This window comes from Papio anubis, chromosome 3 (assembly GCF_008728515.1).
Source record: "Papio anubis isolate 15944 chromosome 3, Panubis1.0, whole genome shotgun sequence".
NCBI classification, from domain to species: domain Eukaryota; kingdom Metazoa; phylum Chordata; class Mammalia; order Primates; family Cercopithecidae; genus Papio; species Papio anubis.
In genome coordinates this window covers 74,025,779-74,046,298 of record NC_044978.1, presented here as the reverse complement: position 1 = coordinate 74,046,298, position 20,520 = coordinate 74,025,779, and the positions used below count along the sequence as shown (strand labels likewise).

Genomic DNA, 20,520 nt, shown 5'->3' with positions numbered 1-20,520 from the left:
GTATATGCAAGAGTGGAAAAAGGATTAATCATTATACTGATTTCAGGGTAGCCTCTTTTAATCATTATTCAAGGTATCATAAACACATCAGATTTTTATTTTTCCCTGTGTGATGTGTGTGTGTGTGTACCAGATAAATGATTAGATAGATAAGACAAGTTTGGACAAATAGATGATACATAATTTAAGAGTTATTTTTGTTAAGCCTGTGTTTTAGCTTATATTGGAAAATTGTTTATTCAGGAATTTGAAGAATGTGGTGATGAATCACAATTGTTTATTAGTATATCTTCTATCTCTGAATTATTGCCCAATAATTCATTGCACTTGAAGAAAGGTTCACTGAGAGCAAATCAAAGAGAAAATTGTATGAAATATTTACTCTTAAAAATGACTTCCTTTTCATATATTTAAAAATATTGCAGATAGCCTCAAAATTCATCCCAAGAACACTTTAACTGGAGTTAAAAGCACCTTCTAACAGCTTAAGCACTTAATGATGTTCATTCTTTACAGTTGAATTTGAATATTTCCTAAGACTTCTAAATTTTGCAAGATACAATGAACAAAATCCACTTGAAAAAAAGTTACAATTTTGTATAGTAAGATGTGTAAAACTTATTTTGTTATATCACAACATTATCCAGAGTCAATTATTATGTTTCCACCTTATAAAATATTTAATATTTTTAAAACCTAGTAACAAAAATAAAAATATGTTTTACGTGTCAAACATTGTGTTTTAACAGTGGATATATTTATTTTAACTACATAGAAATTAATGTAGTAATTTTTGAGTTTTTACAATATTGTTGTTAATCACTTTTGAAGGCCCAAAACCAGACAGACAGGCACACATTTACCACAAGAATACTATAAGTTTTAGCATATTCCTTGCCCTGGTACATGAAAATATTCTAGCATTTATTATTACAAAGTAAATAATAAAAATAGCATATATATTTATCTTCTTATAACTTATTTTTCAAAAGATAATTAAATTACATCCATTTGATTTCAATTCTGATAACTTTGTTTGTAATCTATTTTAAAAGATGCATCTTTTATTTTAGAATAGTTTTAATGCTATTACACAAAATATTTTTTAACTTAGTAATGTGGATGGTCTTTGAGCTAAAATAAGCCTGATTTGGGTGGTAAGTTGACATAAAGATTGCCTTTGCTAATTAGGTTTGATGGCAGATAAATTGAAGAAGTTAATTGAATCAAATCTTACATCTCCACTGTTTTGATGACTATATCTATGTATCTATATGCTTATTCCCCTGTTATATATCGTTTATCAATCTATTAATTGATCTATGACCTTCAATAAAAGAATATTATAAAAATAATGACTTGGTAAGTTGTAATAGTTGATTTTTTCAACCTTTTATAAATGTATGAGTTTAAATGAGGTGTCATTATGTGAAACTCTTACATGCAGTGTCGTTATTTGATAAGTATGGAAAAGCTATTTTGTGTTCTTTCCTGAAACTTATTACGAGACAAACTTAATGACTGGGTAATACATCCTCTTACACAGCAAGAAGTTTATAATTTTTTTTTGCCTGAAACAGCACCAGACCTGATAGACTTTTTAGCTGATAGATCTTTAAAGGCTTTTTATTTTGTTTTGTTTGTTTTAATGAGAGATAGCCATGTGGGCTTTTTAAGCATCTATTTTGAAGAAGTTAAAAGAATTGAAAAAGAATATTAAAAGAAAACTTCTACTCTGACATATTAGCTAGAAAAACAAGGTTTTTAGCATTTACATTTATAAAAACAAATCATCGAAAGAAAATTGATGCTGAACTTGTCTTTGTAGTGTGTCAAATTCATTCATGAAAATATACACTTATTTAAAAAATCCTTATTTAGCCTCTTTAAGAGACTCATTTCAAATAAAGCATTTTATGTTTACTAATTCCTTTTGAAAGTTTGCAGATTATTGCATTTTGATCAAAAATCATACTATTAGTAATGCCACTTCAGTCTAGGAGAATTTTTAAGGCTTATAATTTTACAGAAAAAGAAAATAGAACACATCAAATTTCAAGGTACTAGTTTCTTCTAGAGTTATTTGAGAATACAAAGAGACAACAGATTTCCATGTGTAAGTCACATTATGAATTTTTTTTTCTTTGGAGATGAAGTCTTATTCTGTAGCCCAGGCTGGAGTGCAGTAGCGTGATCTGGGCTCACGGCAACCTCCGACTCCGGGGTTCAAGCGATTCTCGTGCCTCAGCCTCCAGAGTAGCTAGGATTACAGGCACACGCCACTGCACCTGGCTAATTTTTAGTATTTTTAGTAAAGATGGGGTTTCCCCATGTTGACCAGGCTGGTCTTGAACTCCCGACCTCAGGTAATCTGCCCTTCTCAGCCTCCCAAAGTGCTAGGATTACAGGCATGAGCGGCCGCGCCTGGCCCACATTATGAATATTTGTGCGTGCAGTAAATCTAGTGAAATAATTGTACGAGGAAAACAGCATAAATATTGTGAATGTTAAAGGAGTGCTTTCTCATGGTTACTATGTTTTCCCTCTAGTGCATGATTGAGGATGTTCAATTATTTTTGTTGAAAGCAGTAATTAAAGCCAATTGACTTGTAACAGAATATGTTGCCTCATCTTTACAGTCAGTGTATTCTATCAACAACATTTTGAAACTTTTGTTTTGCAGCACAGAGATGATAAACCTTCAGCATGATAAAATTTGGCCTGATGAGAAATAACGTGTCTTTCGTAAATTGGGAAAAGGGTGATCATTAAAGAGAAAGTGGAAAAAGAGACCAGTAGGATGTCAGGATCTCAGGCCTTCTCAAGCAGATAATGTATAGAAAGAAGTACGTAGGCAAATTGAGGATTCTGACATTGATTGGCTTAAAACTATGCCCTTGCTAGGAATGTCTTTGTGTACCCCTAGGGTTACACATAAATCAGTTGTTTGGTAGACACCTACCCTAGGATAATCGTGTAGGGTGACCAAGCACCCCAGACCAAACATCTTTTTCAGGTAAAAAAGTAATCACTCTAAATTGAACCAACATATAATTGTTTGTTTTCTCTAATACATTTCAGTAACTGAAGTTGCATATAGAGTAACTGGAGAGTTACATTTAAATGGAATGGAGTTTTGCCCTGTGAGAGAAGGGTGGCGATTGAAGGTGTAAAGCAGGTATTAAATCTATAGTGAATTAATCAGGAAATGAGAACATTTCAGTGATGAGGGCCAGTGAGGTAAAAATTGTTGGAGTTGGGATACTGGAGAGAAAATATGAGGTTATGGCATTCAAATGGGAAGTTTAAAATTTAGGTTATGTAAAACATATGTTTCGTGCTATCTTGGTTACATCCACACAAAATAATCAATTTGTGGTTGCACAGAAGGCCTTATAGCCCATTAAGGGATCTTAGTTATTTTACAGATGAAGACCTAGCAATATTAATGAGAGGATATGGCCTAAAATTCTGTCAGAGGAAGAACCAAAACCAGACCTTTCTGATTATCATGAGTCCTTGCCTTTTTTTTTTTTTTTAATCTTTCACCTGATACCTTTTACTTTAATATCTTGCTTTCATATTATATATTCCTACCAATCCCCATAGAATTTAAATTTTCCTTCCTGTAAGAACACAATTGGAGTGAATTCTTGAAGTTTTATTCTTGCATACGCAGAAATAGCCTTAATGGTAATAGTTTTGGTCTGTTATATCCCAATGCCCTGGAGAATCAGAATCCTCAAACATGTCAATATTTTTCATTAAAACTTTTCTGAAAGCATCATCTGCAAATATTGCAAAGTGACCTAATGCATGCAAACAGGTAAGAATCTATATAATCAATCATAAATTATACCTGCCTCCTTGCCCAGTAGTGCTTTGAAAATGAAGTTTTACACACACACACACACACACACACACACACACTGCTGTTTGGAATGTAAGACTGTTGGTTTTTAACGGAATTAAATACTCCAGAATTTGCCCAGAAATATTCATGGTGTTTATTGGGAATTAATAGTTTCTAGTTATGTTCCACAAGTGTGATTCTAGATTTCAAAGAAGTTCAAAGAAGATAACTTTGTTTTATGGGAAACCTTGTTTTCATCTTCAATAAAAAATATAATGAAATTATAGTTTGTAACATTCTTATCTTGCTTGATTATTGTGTTCATGAATCTTAGCAGGTACAACTGGGAGGAAACAGGCACAGTTTGTGAGGTCATAAAGAATTCAGTCTTCACTTGCATGTTTCCCACCAAAAGAACAATTATTAGTTACTATTTTAAGTACATGAGACTTTGTACTGCATTAAATTCTTATGACTACAGAAATAAATTGTTCATACGTGGCTTGATGAAATACAATCTTCTTCAAACATAAAAACATTATCGGTTTGTATTGCAGAGAACTCTATTCCAGAAGAAAATCCCCAGACTACTCAGTGAAAATAGCTTCTCAGAGTGACATACTGAATTTTATTTAGATTGTACGCATTTTGATTACATTGTAAGAGTTTCAAGTTAAACAATTGTTGCAGATGGAATTATTTATAAATTTTGAGATTTTAATGAACTAGAAATTTCTTACTACCTTTCCATATTTGCTCTTTTTTCCATGCCAGTTGATTATTATTTATATTTCCTAGTTTTATTGAACTATTACATGCCTTTATGATTTTATTCAGTTTTAAATGTATTCTCAACAGTGGGTCAAATTTCAGTGTCTTCATTGAGTTTATTTAAGTGCATATAAAGAATAAAGATCTGTAAATTTTATATATTTTTTTCATTTTGTTTTTTTATTGAGGTAAAATATACATACAAAATTTACCACCTTTACCCTTTTGAAGTATACATTTAAGTAGTAATAACTACATTTATGTTCTTTTGTTTCCCTTAATTTTCCCATCCTTCCTATCCTTCCTGGCCTCTTTTAATCACCAATCTATTCTCTATCTTCAAAAAACCCACTTTTTAATTTGCCACATATGAGTGAAAGCATGAAATATTTGTCTTTCTGTGCTTGGCTTATTTCACTTAACATAGTAGCCTCTAGTTCCATCCATGTGGCAGCAAATGGGAGGATGTCAGTCTTTTTTATGGCCAAATAATACTTCATTGTGTATATGTAGCACATTTTCTTTAACCATTCATCTGTTGGTAAGAACTTAGGTAGATTCCATATTTTGGTTATTATGAATAATGCAGTGAACATGGGAGTGTAGATATCTTTTCAATATGTTGATTTTGTTCCTTTTGGATATATACCCAGTAGTGGAAGTGCTGGATTATATGAATTTTTTATTTTTATTTTATTTTATTTTAGTTTAGTTTTTTGAGGAGTCTCTACACTATTCTCCATAGTGTTTGTACTAATTTGCATTCTCACAATACAGAATTTACATTCTCACAAAATTTACATTCTCAGAAAAGTTTTAATGAAAAATATTGACATGTTCACATCAGAATCTTTTTTCATCCATGCCATTTTAACTGAGGTAAGATGATATACCATTGTAATTTTGATTTGCATTTCTCTGGTGATTAGTGATGTTGAGCACCATTTCATATACCTGTTGGCCATTTATATGACTTCTTTTAACAAATGTCTGTTCAGATCTTTTACCTATTTTTATTTAATAATAATAATAATAATAATAATTTCAGATGGAGTCCTGCTCTGTCACCCAGGCTGGAGTGCCATGGCATGATCTTTGCTCACTGCAAGCACTGCCTCCTGGGTTCACACCATTCTCCTGCCTCAGCCTCCCGAGTAGCTGGGACTACAGGTGCACGTCACCACACCTGACTAATTTTTATGTTTTTAGTGGAGACGGGGTTTCACCACACTGGCCAGGCTGGTCTCGAACTCCTGACCTCGTGATCCATCCGCCTCTGCCTCCCCAAGTGCTAGGATTACAGGTGTGAGCCACTGCGTCCGGCCTGCCCAGTTTTAAATAGTATTATATATTTAAACTGGTCTTGAGCTTCCCAAATTTTGATGGATTGAATTAATATTTCATAAATTCAAACAAAAACACTTTTCTTTCATCAGGATTTCTTTTAAAATCAGCAGTTGTGTGTTGGTTGTTCCACAAGCCAGCAATGTCAGTAGACAATTAGATTTAAGCACGATTTTACCCCCTAAAACTTTTTTACTTTCAGAAGATACATAACGAAAAGAGGTAGATGCAAATTTTCACCCTTGTAGTTTGTCAGGATAAAGTACTTTATTCACCTATCCATTCATGATATGGTTTGGCTGTGCCCCCACCCAAATCTTATCTCCCATAATTCCCATGTGTCGTGGGAGGGACCTGGTGTGAGGTAACTGAATCACGGGGGCAGGTCTTTCCCGTATTGTTCTCCTGACAGTGAATAAGTCTCAAGAGATCTGATGGTTTTGTAAAGGGCAGTTCCCCTACACAAGCTCTCTTGCCTGCCCTTCTGTAAGATATGACTTTGCTCCTCATTTGCCTTCTTTCATGATTGTGAGGCCTCCCCAGCCATGTGGAACTGTGAGTCAATCAAACCTCTTTCCTTTATAAATTAGTCGGGTATGTCTTTATTAGCATCATGAGAACAGACTAATACAATTCACTCATTCATTCATTCAACAAATATTCAGTTAATTCTAGAAACATTGTACAGTGTTAACACCTTCATTCTAGCCCAGTAAGCCTAATTATTAAGTACCTGTCTAGAGGAAGATATTTAAGAAAAAACAATAGTCACTGTGAATTTTGTTGTGATTCCTGGTGCAGAAAAGCCACACAGCAAATGTAAACCACATTAAAGGGAAAATAACAAATATTTTTTGTCAAAATTTTATTTATTCTTTAAACAAAAGGTACATGTTTAGAAGGAAATAAGACTGTTAATTCCATGCTAGAGCCCAGTGGAAAAATTAGAGTGGCCAGCATGTGCTGAATTATCAATAAATGGAAGCACCACAATATGTTATGGGAGACATAATGTATTGACTGAAAGTAAAACTGAATAAAACATGTTTCTCTCAGAGCCAGAGAGCAGCAAACACAACTGAAACAGGCAATTAAAATAAAATCGTGTTGTCTTATTTACAAAAAATCTAGATAGCAACCAGTCATGAACATTTTAACACTAGTAAAGAATTAGTAATGGAATTTCAGAAAAACATACTCAATGTACTTAAGTAGAATGGACTTTTTCTTTTAAATGATGAGCTAATTGTCTCAGGGCTTTACATTTAAGTAATTTTCTAAAACCTAATGCTATCAAATTTCCAAACCTCTTCATCTAGTTTATATAAGTTCATATAAAGTATATATTCATGCATATATATCCTTTCTCCTCTCACACTCTTTCCTGTGCAATTTCACTGGCCTTTAAATTCTCAGTCCTTGCATTCTGGGGACATTTTATTATATGCTTGTGTACCTCCAACATTTGAATGATAAACACAGTCACATACAAAACGATGCTCAAAGATATGGCAATTTTCCTAGGAATGTAAAAATATGTTAGACTATTTACCAAAATGTGTTATAATAACTACCATCCTAACCTGCTCTTACAACGTGCAGGAAAATAAAGCAGTCAACTCAGAGAGAGAAGGACCATGAATTGGGATGTACGTGGTCCCCTACAAATGTCTCTGAACTTCTGACCTCCTTTATTCTACTGGTTCTCTACCTTCCCGTAACAACACAGTTATGACAATCATACTACCTCTTCTTACACTGAGTGTAAGAAATATATCTAAAAATCTAAAGGGTTTTCTTTGTTTAGTAATTCCATACTATTACATATGTTTAGAAACCTAATGGATCTTAATCACTTTGGCTCTTAGTAAAGAGTTTTGTATCTACTAAGCATGTTACCCATGTTACCCACTGTATTTCTCTAAATGATAATAGGTCACTGTGATGTCCTTCAAAGGAAGAAAATAATGCAAATTATTAAAGTTTTAAAATTTTATAGTATTTGATAATAAATATTTACAATATTTAAAGCATAATTTACCTAAAAATGATATAACATATTATAAGAAGATAATATATGGCAGGGTTATTTTCAATATTAAAATTATTGGAAAACTAGACAAAGAAACAGAACTACTGTATCTATCATGAGGCAAGCAATCACTGGAGGGAGTCCTTGCATATCAGTTTAACTAAATAAGGAAGAACTATTAGACAGAAAGTAGTTGAATTGAATTATTTTCTTCATGACTTGGTGTATTTACTTAGAGCAGTATTTTTCAAACTAGAATGAATCTTTGGATATTTACTCTAGTGGACACACAAGTTCTAAGTTATACACACTCATACAATAAGAAATTTTGTGTTTTAGAGAAGTAATCATTATAAAAAGTGTAATGCATATTTTAAATCAAGAAGAAATATTGTCACCAATATTTTTATTTTATGTGGATTTTAACACATATAAGACAAAATGTAGTTATTGGAAAAGTGAGATAAAGCCTAAAGAGCAGAAATGCTAACATTTTCTTCTGATATTTCAATGGGAGTGCATGCTTCTTCCTTCGTAGATCATTGCAGAGGAATACAAATGGCAGTCAATGATGTGCTATGAGTTTATTGTATAGACCTGACAATTACAGATCAAGAATTGCCTAATATGTTAGTATTATCCTGAAATTTTAGGTCCTTGTTTCCTGATGTGGTTCCTACTCCTTGGAAGATGGTTTTATAAAGTTAAGAAAATCCAAAACCCGTCTTTTGACATGGAACGTTGCTTATTTGAGGGTTCCTCCACTCCCAGGCCATGGACCAGTACCAGTCAGCAGCCTGTTAGCAACCAGGCCACATAGTACACAGGGTGAGCAGTGGGCCAGTGAAGCTTCATCTGTGTTTACAGCTGCTCCCATCACTTGCATTATCACCTGAGCGCCACCTTCTGTCAGATCAGTGGCAGCATTAGACTCTCATAGGAGCGTGAACCCTATTGTAAACTGTGCATGCGAATGATCTAGATTGTGTGCCCCTTATGAGAATCTAATGCCTGATGATCTGCCACTGTCTCTCATCATCTCCAGACAGGACCATTTACTTGCAGGGAAACAAGTTGAGGGCTCCCATTGATTCTACATTATGGTAAGTTGTATAATTATTTCATAATATATTATAATGCAATAATAATAGAAATAAAGTGCACAACAAATGCTTGAATCCTCCCAAAACCATCCTCCTACCTCCAGTCTGTGGAAAAATTGTCTTCCACGAAACTGGTCCCTGGTGCCAAAAAGATTGGGGACCACTGACTTATCCCATTGTTAGGTTACTAAATATAAAGTTGGCACACACCCTTGAATAAACAGGAAGTTGTATCTTTATGCTTGTGTTACTGATATGTATAAATCATTTTATTGTCTATTCATTTGAAAGCAAACTAAGTGAAAGCAACTTTAACCTAAGTTCAAGTTGTCATTGTTCATATCAGTTCTTGAGTTCGAATAGATTTTGGGGTCTCTTTTAACTTATTACTATGGATCAGTGCTGGTGATTTCAATGTTTAATTTGAGTCTGTATTTTAAATCAAATTTGTGCAGAGTAATACTTGACTCTGTAGGTTAATGAGAAACAATAGAAGGATGATAGGTAAGTGGTAAGTTGGCACCACTTAAAGGCCAGCAAGATATACAAATGAGCCAGAAAGAGTAAGCATAAGCAAGCTGAACTGCAATGAATCTCTGTGCAGCAGATAATCCCATATTCATCGTTCATGTTACTCACAGTGTGGGCAACATTTAATTTAAGCAGCAATATCATTAATCACATTAGATTTCAATTATCACTGTGTGTCATATTTTTTAAAAGAAACTTGTAAAATGTTCAAATTTGAATAATACTAACAAGGGCATGACTAACAATATAATTTATATTAAGTTGCATTAAGATTACATTATACTATTAGGCCAGGCGCAGTGGCTCACACCTGTAATTCCAGCACTTTGTGAGACCAAGGAGGGTAGAGGGCTTGAGCTCAGGAGTTCAACACCAGCCTGGGAAACACGGCGAAACAAAGCCTCTACAAAAGATATAAAAATGAGCCAGGTGTGATGACTCATGCATGTAGTCCCAGGTACTTGGGAGGCTGAATTGGACTAGCTCAGGAGTTCAACAACAGCCTGGGAAACATGGCAAAATCTCGTCTCTACAAAAGATATAAAAATGAGACAGCATGATGGCTCATGCCTGTAGTCCCAGTTACTTGGGAGGCTGAGTTAGGAGGATCAACCTGAGCCTGGGAGGGTAAGGCTGCAGTGAGCTATGATCATGCCACTGCACTCCAGTCTGGGCAACAGAGTGAGACTCTGTCTCAAAAAAACGTGTAGTATGAGCTTATAATATAAAGAGTAAAACAGCTATAGGCTCCAAAATTACTTGTAATCATCTAAGAGTGATGATGATGTTGATAGAGCTAACTTAATTTGAAATGACTATTGAGTGGAGGTTATTTTCAATTTAACTTAAGTTTCTCAACCATGGAAAAACTGAAATGATTTGTAGTTTCATAAAGCATTGTGAAAGGCCATTTCATTGTCCATAGGAAATAAACTTGAAATCGGATTCCCTCTACCAAGTGTATGATAGAATGCCACTTTCACAATGTACCATCCAACTTTTATTAGAAACTACTGTATCACCATAAAACCAAACTCTTCCCTGCATTTTTGGTCATGCTCAGAAAAAAAAAAATATTTATTTTTTACTATGATTTAAGCACAGTTTATAGACTGTCAAGACCATGACTCTTAACATTAATATGGTTTCCTTATTTACAAAGACCAATTGATGTTCTTTTATGAAATATATATTATAGAAAAAGAAATCCTTCATATTTCTGTATGGTTATGGTCAGAGATCAATTCTGAAAACTGTTATAGTAAGTCCTAGTAATAACAACAAATTTTGGTAAGAAAAAGGACCATTATTTTGGATGATTTTTTTCACTTTGTTGTATTTTTTCTTTCTGTTTCTCTTTCACACATTTCCCCAAACATACATGCTTGTGCACTGTAGTTTCTTAAACAGGATGAGTTTACATATGTAAGTAAATTGGCATAATATAATCCCAGAGGCTGATGCTTGTTTTGGTTATAAGAAATGTTTTTCTCTGCAGTAAATGGTCCTTGGTTAGCAAACATATCAATGGAGGTACAGTGGTACAGTAGCCTGCCTGCAGAAGTGCATAGATTGGGAAGGAAGAGAAGATAGCTAAACAAAGAGGTTTTGAATTTTTCTTGGTAACAGATTATTTCAAACTGGCATTCTAGAATAAACATTAAGCAACTGGGAGGAGGAAGGAGAAATAGAGTCAGAGAGAGAGAAGAAGGAGAAAATGAGGAAAGAAAGAGAGTGATGAGAAGGCAGAGGGGAAGGAGAAGAGAAGAAGAATGAGGAAAGGAGAGGAGGAGAGAAAGAAGAAAGGGAACTGTCCAGCAATATAGCAACCCATGAGCGGCCTGCAGAAAAATGCCAACCTGAAAGTAGTATTGGCAGACATCAGAAAATGTTGCTTATATTTCTGTATTATTTCTAACGTTTATAACTGAACCTTAGTTTATAGTACATATTGATTCAACCATAGTACTTGAATGAGTAATTTTATACACGTATCTGGCATTGTTACTTGTAGATAGAAATTTTCCACTTAGCTATGCACACGCACGCCTACACACACACATACACACACCAAAAAGGGCAGTGTTCAGATATGAAATTCCCATTTATCTCCATAATGGATGAAATTAATAGATTAAATCATATCTATTTTTGAATGTAAGCTTAACAATAATATATATACTGTGTGTGCATGATATTACATCACTGTTGCAAGGCACATAAAAAGTATGGAATATTAAAGATTAATAATACTAGTAGGCAAATGTAAATATGTATATCTATAAGCATGTGCACATGTATATATGTTTTAAAATGATGAAAGGTCACTCAGAAGTCGTACATTGAAAATGCAAAATGGCTTTGAATCTATTTCATGTTCTGTTAATGGAAGATTGCTGACATAAAAAGAAAATCCAGAAGGTATTTATATTTCTTTAAAATGAAATGAATGTAGAGCTCACAAAGGCAATGTGTCTCCTCTGTAAACACACAGAAATGATACTTTTACCTTTTCATAGCTATCCATCCACCTGAGTCATTACTGTCACTGAGGAATGTGACTTTTTGAAAGTTCCTTGTGTAATGTTAATGGTATTCAATCATGTTATTACCCTAAGTGTATATTCTTGTACTTGTATTGGGATGGCAAAGCAACTTCAATCATACTATTGCCAATGGAAATGCAGTAGATCTGACAATTTTTGTAATGAGTTTATTGCTACAACAAGGGCTTTCAAGTTAATCATTATTTTACTGCTTTTTAAGTTTGGATGAGCTAAATATCCTAGCATGATATTTTATCTTCTTTCTATGTGCTGTTTTCCAATATGTAAAAAATTATATTTGTTTCCTGATAAATGTTACTGTCTGTACTGAATTTTTAGCATATAGTTTAACTTTTCTCCCTCTATTCTTTTTTTTTTTTTAAATTTTAAGAGATTTAAAATAAAGTTGTGCTTTTCTATAGGACACAATGCTTTGAACTGATTTCTCCTGCTTTGAGGTAAAGGCAACAACGTTTGAATGTAACATTTTCAGAACCAGTTTCAATTTCAAGGTCTCTTTCAATTTCCTTTCCTTTCAGTATTAATGATACAAAGTGAAATTGTACTCCACAGGAGCTCCAAACTTTTATTATTTTTTAAAAGGTAGAGCAGTAAGAAAAGCTTAGCATTAAATTATATAATCTTAGCAGGTAGTAAAACTTAATTGTGCTTTTTAATTTAAAAAATTAAATGGTTTCAAAGAGTCAGAACAGATGGGAATAGTTGAAACTGTGGAAAGAGTTCTGAAGGTGCACACGCACGCGCGCACACACACACACGCTCAAAATTAGATTTATTGAGGCCAAAAACCAAACACATATCTTTCTATTATCACATAGCACTGAACAGAAAAGTAGAAGGCTATTCCTTAGTGTAATGATGAGTAACTGTCCAAAATGTAATAACTTTATCCCCAAGAACCAAAAGAAAACAAAGCGATCAACTGAATTCTGATTGTACCAAGATGGTAATGTGAGAATTAATCATAACCCAAGTGAACAGATTAGAAACGGATTGGAAGAGACATTAAGTTAGGTATGGAATGAGCAATATGATTTAATGAAATAAATGAAAGTTGTCTTTTGTCTCATTGCTTACAGAACCCCATCTCCATATTTATAGACATGCAAAATATCTCCTCTCCACATTGTGATTACCTTCAAATGGAAAAGGGTTTCATATGGTACACATGTGACTATCCTTGGATGCAATATTTTACGATGAGAATTACAAAGAAATACATTTGGCCTTCTGCAGGCTTGAGAGCTGAGAATAAATACAGATGTGCACTAAGAACCTACATTTGGGACAAACTCAAAGTTGTGAACAAAATTATTAACCCAAGGAGTTCTATTATTTTTACTTTTAAAAACTCTTCTAGAGACATTTTTCATACAGACAATCTGTCTTTTCACCCGCTTTTTCTAGTCTTTCACTTTGCAATGTTATATCTTGTTTTTGTTTTTAAAGGGGGTATGTTCACATGTTCCTCTATTCTCCACTAGCCCTAGAACTAAGATAAGTCATTTCAAGGTTTTCTAAACTCTTTAATTAGTAGCAACTAAGGGAAAGAAATTCCACACAGACACATGAGGAGAAGTTGCAATAGCTCTTATGACTTTTATAAGAGTGTTTCTGGTGCTCAGTCTTACTAGGTTAGCTCTCTCTAAAGCTTCAGTATAGGAACTAATTGGCATGTCTTATTTTGAGGGTTATTCCCACTACATCTCTGCAACCCTGTTATTTTTAAATGTTGGTTTTCTTCTGTTTTCTCAGATAGTTCACATTCCATTTTCCCCATATTGCTCCATAAAAGCAAGCCTTTATTGTTTATAACCTATAGAGATTTTATAACCTATAGAGACTAATACGGTGCAGTACTAAATAGTGGCTATTGGGACATACAAATCATTCAAGGGGAATTAATCTATACTGTAAGGTAAGTGCTATATGGATGCCAATCAATGTGTTCCTTCGTCTTTCTACAAAAGTTGCTAGGTATTCTCTTCATTTGTGCAGCCTAAGAAAAGTTTATGGGCTTTAGGGTGAACAATTCTCAGCAGAGACATTCTGATGTCTCAATTTGGAAAAACTTTTCTCAGAAAGGAATTAACTCTATTTACTGTAAACTTCTATAACTCTTTTACATTGTGAAAATGAAAAATGCATTTTCATTCTGAGAGGTCAATACAGTACTCTATAAGCATCATAAAAACTCTAATTGCAATTAAGTAAACTATTACTGATAATTTGTGAGAGATTTATAACCAAAATTAAAATTCAAAATAGCTGTACATACCTAAACTAAAATTTGCATGAAATATTCAAGTAGGATAGAGTTTCAATATTTAAAATAATTTATACTTTAAAATTTATGTCATGAATGCAAGGAGTAACAGGGAACTAATTGTGATGATCCACATTAGATATGTGTTAAGTATTATTTGGGAGGACTGAATAAATTTGGGAGTTTATGTAATGATAAGACTGATACCCTTTTTTTCTAGCAGCAGCATTTCAAATGAACATTTGCACACACACAAATATACACAAAGAGAGAGAGACACAAAGTTACTTTGTTCAGAGTAGTCCCAACATGGCATTTTAAAATATTTAAATTATTAAAATAATTGTTAAAATTACACAAATGACATCGTAGAAAGAAAATGAGAGAATTTTCTTCTTTCAACTAGTAAGTTAGAATAATGTATACTTGAATACATTGAAAAAAGATATTAGAATCTACAAAGAACTTAAACAAATTTACAAGAAAAAAACAAAAAACTCTCGCCAAAAAGTGGGTGAAGGATATGAACAAACACTTCTCAAAAGAATACATTTATGCAGCCAACAAACATACCAAAAAAAACTCATCATCACTGGTCATTAGAGAAATGCAAATCAAAACCACAATGAGATACCCTCTCATGCCATTTAGAATGGTGAAATAGGAATGCTTTTACACTGTTGGTGGGAGTGTAAATTAGTTTAACCATTGTGGAAGACAGTGTGCCAATTTTTCAAGGATCTAGAACCAGAAATACCATTTGACTCAGCAATCCCATTATTGGGTATATACCCAGGGAATTAAAAATCAACCTACTATAAAGACACATGCACACATATGTTCACTGCAGCACTATTTACAATAGCAAAGACTTGGAACCAACCGTAATGCCCATCAATGATAGACTGTATTAAGAAAATGTGGCACACATACACCATGGAATACTATGCAGTGATAAAAAAGAATGAGTTCATGTCCTTTGCAGGGACACGTATGAAGCTGGAAACCATCATTCTCAGCAAACTAACACAGGAACAGAAAATCGAACACCACATGTTCTCACTCATAAGTGGGAATTGAATAATGAAAACATATGGACACAGGGAGGGGAACATCATACATTGGAGTCTATCGGGGGGTGACGGGCAAGGGGAAAGAGAGCATTAGGAAAAACGCCTAAAGCATGTGGGGCTTAAAACCTAGATGACAAGTTGATGGGTGCGGCAAACCACCATGGCACATGTATAGCTATGTAAGAAACCTGCACGTTCTTCACATATATCCCAGAACTTAAAGTATAATAATAAAGAAAAAAAGTAGACAGTGTTCAAAATTGCAGGCTAACAGCTAAACTACTTTTAAAAAGCATGGTGCACTTAGTTGAAATTGTAATCTTGAAATAAATGATATTAAATGCTTTTATGAGAGGAAAAAAGTGACACTTCATTAATCATATATTTTAGGAAGACGTGGAAAGAACATCAGAATAAAATAAAAATTATAGACGGAAGGAATGCGCAAAGGAAAAAGCAAACATTGAAACAGAAAAGGAAGGAAAAATAGTGAGGATTAAGAAAAGGGAAAATGGAGTGAGCTAATTTCTATCTAATAAATCAATCAAGAGAGAAAACCAAAATGAACAACATTCAAAAAGAAAATGTGACATAGTCAACAGGTGGAGAGTTTTAAAGTACAATAATAATCTATTATGAACAACTTAAAACTAGAATTTTTAAGCAAGGCAGTTGAGATATTTTTTGAAAATATAAAGTGCAAATAACTCGTGAAGACAGTAAGAGAAAGAATATACCATAAGCAAAACAACAAAGAATATACCATAACCAAGCAAAGTAATTTTAACACATTTCAAAATTAAATTTTCAGACTCATACCATTTTAGAAAATCTTTAAATAATAAATATGGCCAGTATTACATGAACTTCTAGAGGCAACAAAATATGCATAGAAAAAATGCCCACAAGCGATGTATGATCATATTGATGTGTTTAACCACAATAAATTAAGTTGTTGTATGAATCAAATATCATCATTAAAAGATATAAAAGACATGAAATATACCATTAGGAGAAGATATAAGCAAACATATCAGACATTAAAATACAGACTATGTAAAGAATTTTCAAAAATTAATATAAAATATAAAAATAATTCTAAATTAAAATGAGGAAGAAGACATACAGAGTATGCAAACTGTATAAAAAAGAAATAGCCATTAAATACAAGAATAGCTATTCATCCACATAATCAGGAAAATACAAAATTTTAATGTTTGACAGTACCAACATTGGAGATAGTAAATACTACAAAGAAAATGAGTTTAGTGAACTAGAGCTATAGGTATCGATGGGGGTGAACCATAGGAGTAAAAGAAAGAGAAAAAGCAATTTGAAGAAAACGTATATGGTAGGAATATGTTTATATAAATTCAAATTTAAAACATCTAAAATACTAAGCCATTTATTGTTTAGGGATGCTTTCTTATGTGATACAAGTAAAAAGAAAGTTAAGAAAATGATACACTTGAAATTCAGGATATGTTTTGCCATTCTAGTGGTAGCAAAAAAGTGATGTGATTGGAAAGGTGGTGGTATTATTCTCTATTCTAAACTAAATGGTTTGTGCCAAACTGTTCTTATTATTATCTTTTAAGTTATAGACATTGTTATATATACTCTTTACAATGTAGGAAATATTTCAAAATTATAAAAATAAAGAAAATACGTCAGAAGACTATTTGATTTATTTTGGGGAGAAAAAGTGATGGGTAGAAATGATCAACCCCAGCAGCGCTCTAGAGCTAGGCTCAGAGTAGACATGAGTAATGATGAGTTGAATAAAAATAAAAGACAATGTCTATGGCTACATTAACAGTTTAAACTATTTTCTAAATGATAATAAAATATATTCTAGCTCGCTCAGGATTATGTAAACTAGTTGCCATTTTCCATGATAATTTAATTTATTTTAGGGCACCATGTGTATTTCTATAAGGAGCATGAAAATAGCAAATTTTTTGGTTTTTTTTTTCTCTTTGGTCATTTTTTAGATATGAAACCATTTTGTGTATCTTTTGCTGGTTATCATTATAGGAACACAGTGGCTTTAACTGAGGAGGCTCATTACAATCTAAGCCAATTAATTGTCTGATTAATTACAATGTATCTCGCCACAGAGAATGACAAAGTATAGAAAACCAATCAGAAAATATCCCAGTGGACTTCCCCCAGGGCTTCTAAAGCATTACCATGAGATTTAAGGACTCTTATAAAAGATTGCTTTTTTACCTTTCTCAGACTTTGTTACCTTCTTACCAAAATATTTCTCAATACTTTCTTTTACCAAAATACTTCTTAATCTTTCTTTTCCTCATGTAGACAATTGCCACAACTTGACTAGTGAAATGGAACTCATGGACTTTAATTGTCTTCTTCCCTGGTGTTTCAAGAAATTGCTCTCAGCTCCGTAATTATCTAATAATGTAAAGTAACCAAAGTCAGCGCCTATATTAGTATTAGACTATTACTATGTAGCTTGTTTTGAGTACTAATAAATTTAGGTAATGTCCAATTTGTAAATTAAAATTTAATTTGCATTAAGAACAATAAAAATATTCTGAGCAGAAAATTTTCACATGGTCAGAGGCCTTGTTTTGAAATGCATATTTTTAAAAATTAATAGCTGGTTGGCACACAGGAAAGTGATATACATGAAAGCATGCCTATAAACCACTTGTTTCTAACAAAAAATAGACATATTTGCAACTTTGTCATCAAGAAAATGAACACATAAAACTAAATAAAATTATTTTAGTCGATCATAATTTCTAGGCAGAACAACCAAAAGTAAAGATTTAAGTTCCTTGTTGTCTTGACACTTAACCCCTATACGACACTCTAAGTTTAGGAATATCTGTGACACAGTGTCAGTTGGTACATTTCACAGTGATGGTAGGAGGGCCTCATGTTGAAATTCTTATTCATCAAGGAGTCATAAATAGGAAGGGAAAAAAGAGTTCAAAATTCCAAATTCCATACAAATATTGTAATTTCCCTGTTTCATAAACACTGTTCTCTTTTGAGTCAGGCATTCCTTTAATTTTCTTTCTTTGAGGACTTCTTGTGCCTACTGAGCATTCATGCTTTCTTCCTTATAACCAATGAAAGGCATACAAGAGCCTCCTATCTCAGTGCATGAGGCATTTTTCCTCTAGATGAAACTAACTTGTCATTGGTTTATCACTGAATATTGTAAATACTTTATTAAATCTGTTTTTCTTCTTCTTTGATTTATTTCTATGTAATGATTACCATTAAAATTGCAAGTGTTAAGTGTGACGATTTCTAAGTGTATACTGCCAACCTGATGGGGCCAGAAAATCTACATTTATTGTTTCAGAAGCCAAATATGGATGCCCACGTTAAATCATTAGACCTTAACCCATTAAAATTATGAGACCGTAAATCAAACTCCTCATCCTTCCAGCACCTTTAACTGTCTGATTCCATACATTTTGATGAACACATCCAGGCTAAAAACAGTAGTGATGACATTGCATTTCCAGTTTTCTTTTTGCTCCATTGGGTACATGTTCAAGTTCTGTCAATTCTACTTCTGCATGCACTTTCCTGATCTTCCCTTTCCATCCTGTTTGCCACCAAGATAAGCAGAGTCTATCTTATAGACCAAACTCTGTCTTAACTACTTTCCTCTCCTTATCTCTTTAATTCTCACCAAAATATTCTGAATTGGGTTGCTTTACATTGGTGTTACAGATATATGGTTTGAGGGTTGACGATATTAGGTTAAGGTAAACTAATAGGTGCAGAAGTTAAGATTCAAACCCAAGCCAAGCCATTGTCTTGTAAAAGAGAGTTTAAACATTCAAGACAAATAGTTCTGGGTTTGTCCCTTGTTCTGCCACTTATTAGCCATATATTAGACAACTATCTTAATATTGTTAAGCCTCATTTTATTCATTTGAAGTGTATAAAGCATTACTTCTTAATATTGTTGTGTGCTTGTAAATGATTAGCACCTTTTAAGCATATATTAATATGCTCAATAAATACCTTATTTTAAGTTACAATCATTAGTATGTTTGTATTATTGTAATAGATTATTTAATTGGTCTCCTCAAAACATCTCCCTGGTTCAAACAATATATTTTCCTTTAATTCCAACTCTGATCATGTCACTTTCTAGCTTAAAAATCCTGAGTGACTCCAGCGGTATCCTATTTTCAACAGAATGAAGGCTAATGTTCCATAACAGGATAGAGGCTTTATATTCTGGCCACAAACAGAACCTACATTTATTCCAACTATTTCTCATTTACCTTATGATTCAATTAACACAGGCAACTTACCATTCTCAAAAATATCCTGTTATTTTCAGCCAAGTCTGAGCTTAGGCTGATCCACCGGCCTAGAATACACTGCCCAGCTATCTTTGCTACAATTCTGTCCAGTGATCACAGAGGACTCAAATGCCACATCCTCCATTAAACATTCCTAGTTCCTAGAGGAAGAATTACTGTCACCTTGTCTTTGTCCCCATTGTGTACAATAATGTTGGCATGGTATATATTGCATTCTGCCTTGAAATGCAAAAATTGTGAATATGTCCTGTCTATACTACTGAAATCAGGAACTGAATACATATTTGTGTGAACTCTCTAATAAAGACTGATATACAAAGGAAAAGGTATTGCTGGTAAGCATTTTCTCAACTTTTTAATTTTTATTTTAAAATGTATTTTTATACAGTTTTGGTAATTTTTTAAGTGTAGAATAACCCTATTTGCTTCCATAAATGAACCTTTTTAAAACAGATGATTTTTCTTTCCATTGATAAAGTGAAATGTGTGCTGCTACTTGAAAGAATTCAGAAGAAATGAAAACCTAGATTACTCACACTGAGATGTTCAATAAAAGAAGAAAAATCATGATTAAATATAGCCTGTACAGTAACTGTCCTCTTGAAAGTAAATTTGAGGTTGTCCAAGTTCACTACTGATTGCCAAAATACATGAA

At 33.2% G+C, this 20,520-nt stretch overlaps 1 long non-coding RNA gene across 1 annotated transcript in view; it reads right to left on the bottom strand.

The window, feature by feature from the left end:
- Positions 1 to 20,520, bottom strand: part of LOC103884579 — a 42,079-nt gene that overhangs the window by 19,840 nt on the left and 1,719 nt on the right. The window contains exon 2 of the long non-coding RNA XR_647211.4: positions 17,773 to 17,958. This is a non-coding gene — a long non-coding RNA (uncharacterized LOC103884579). The remainder of the gene's footprint in view (positions 1 to 17,772; positions 17,959 to 20,520) is intronic.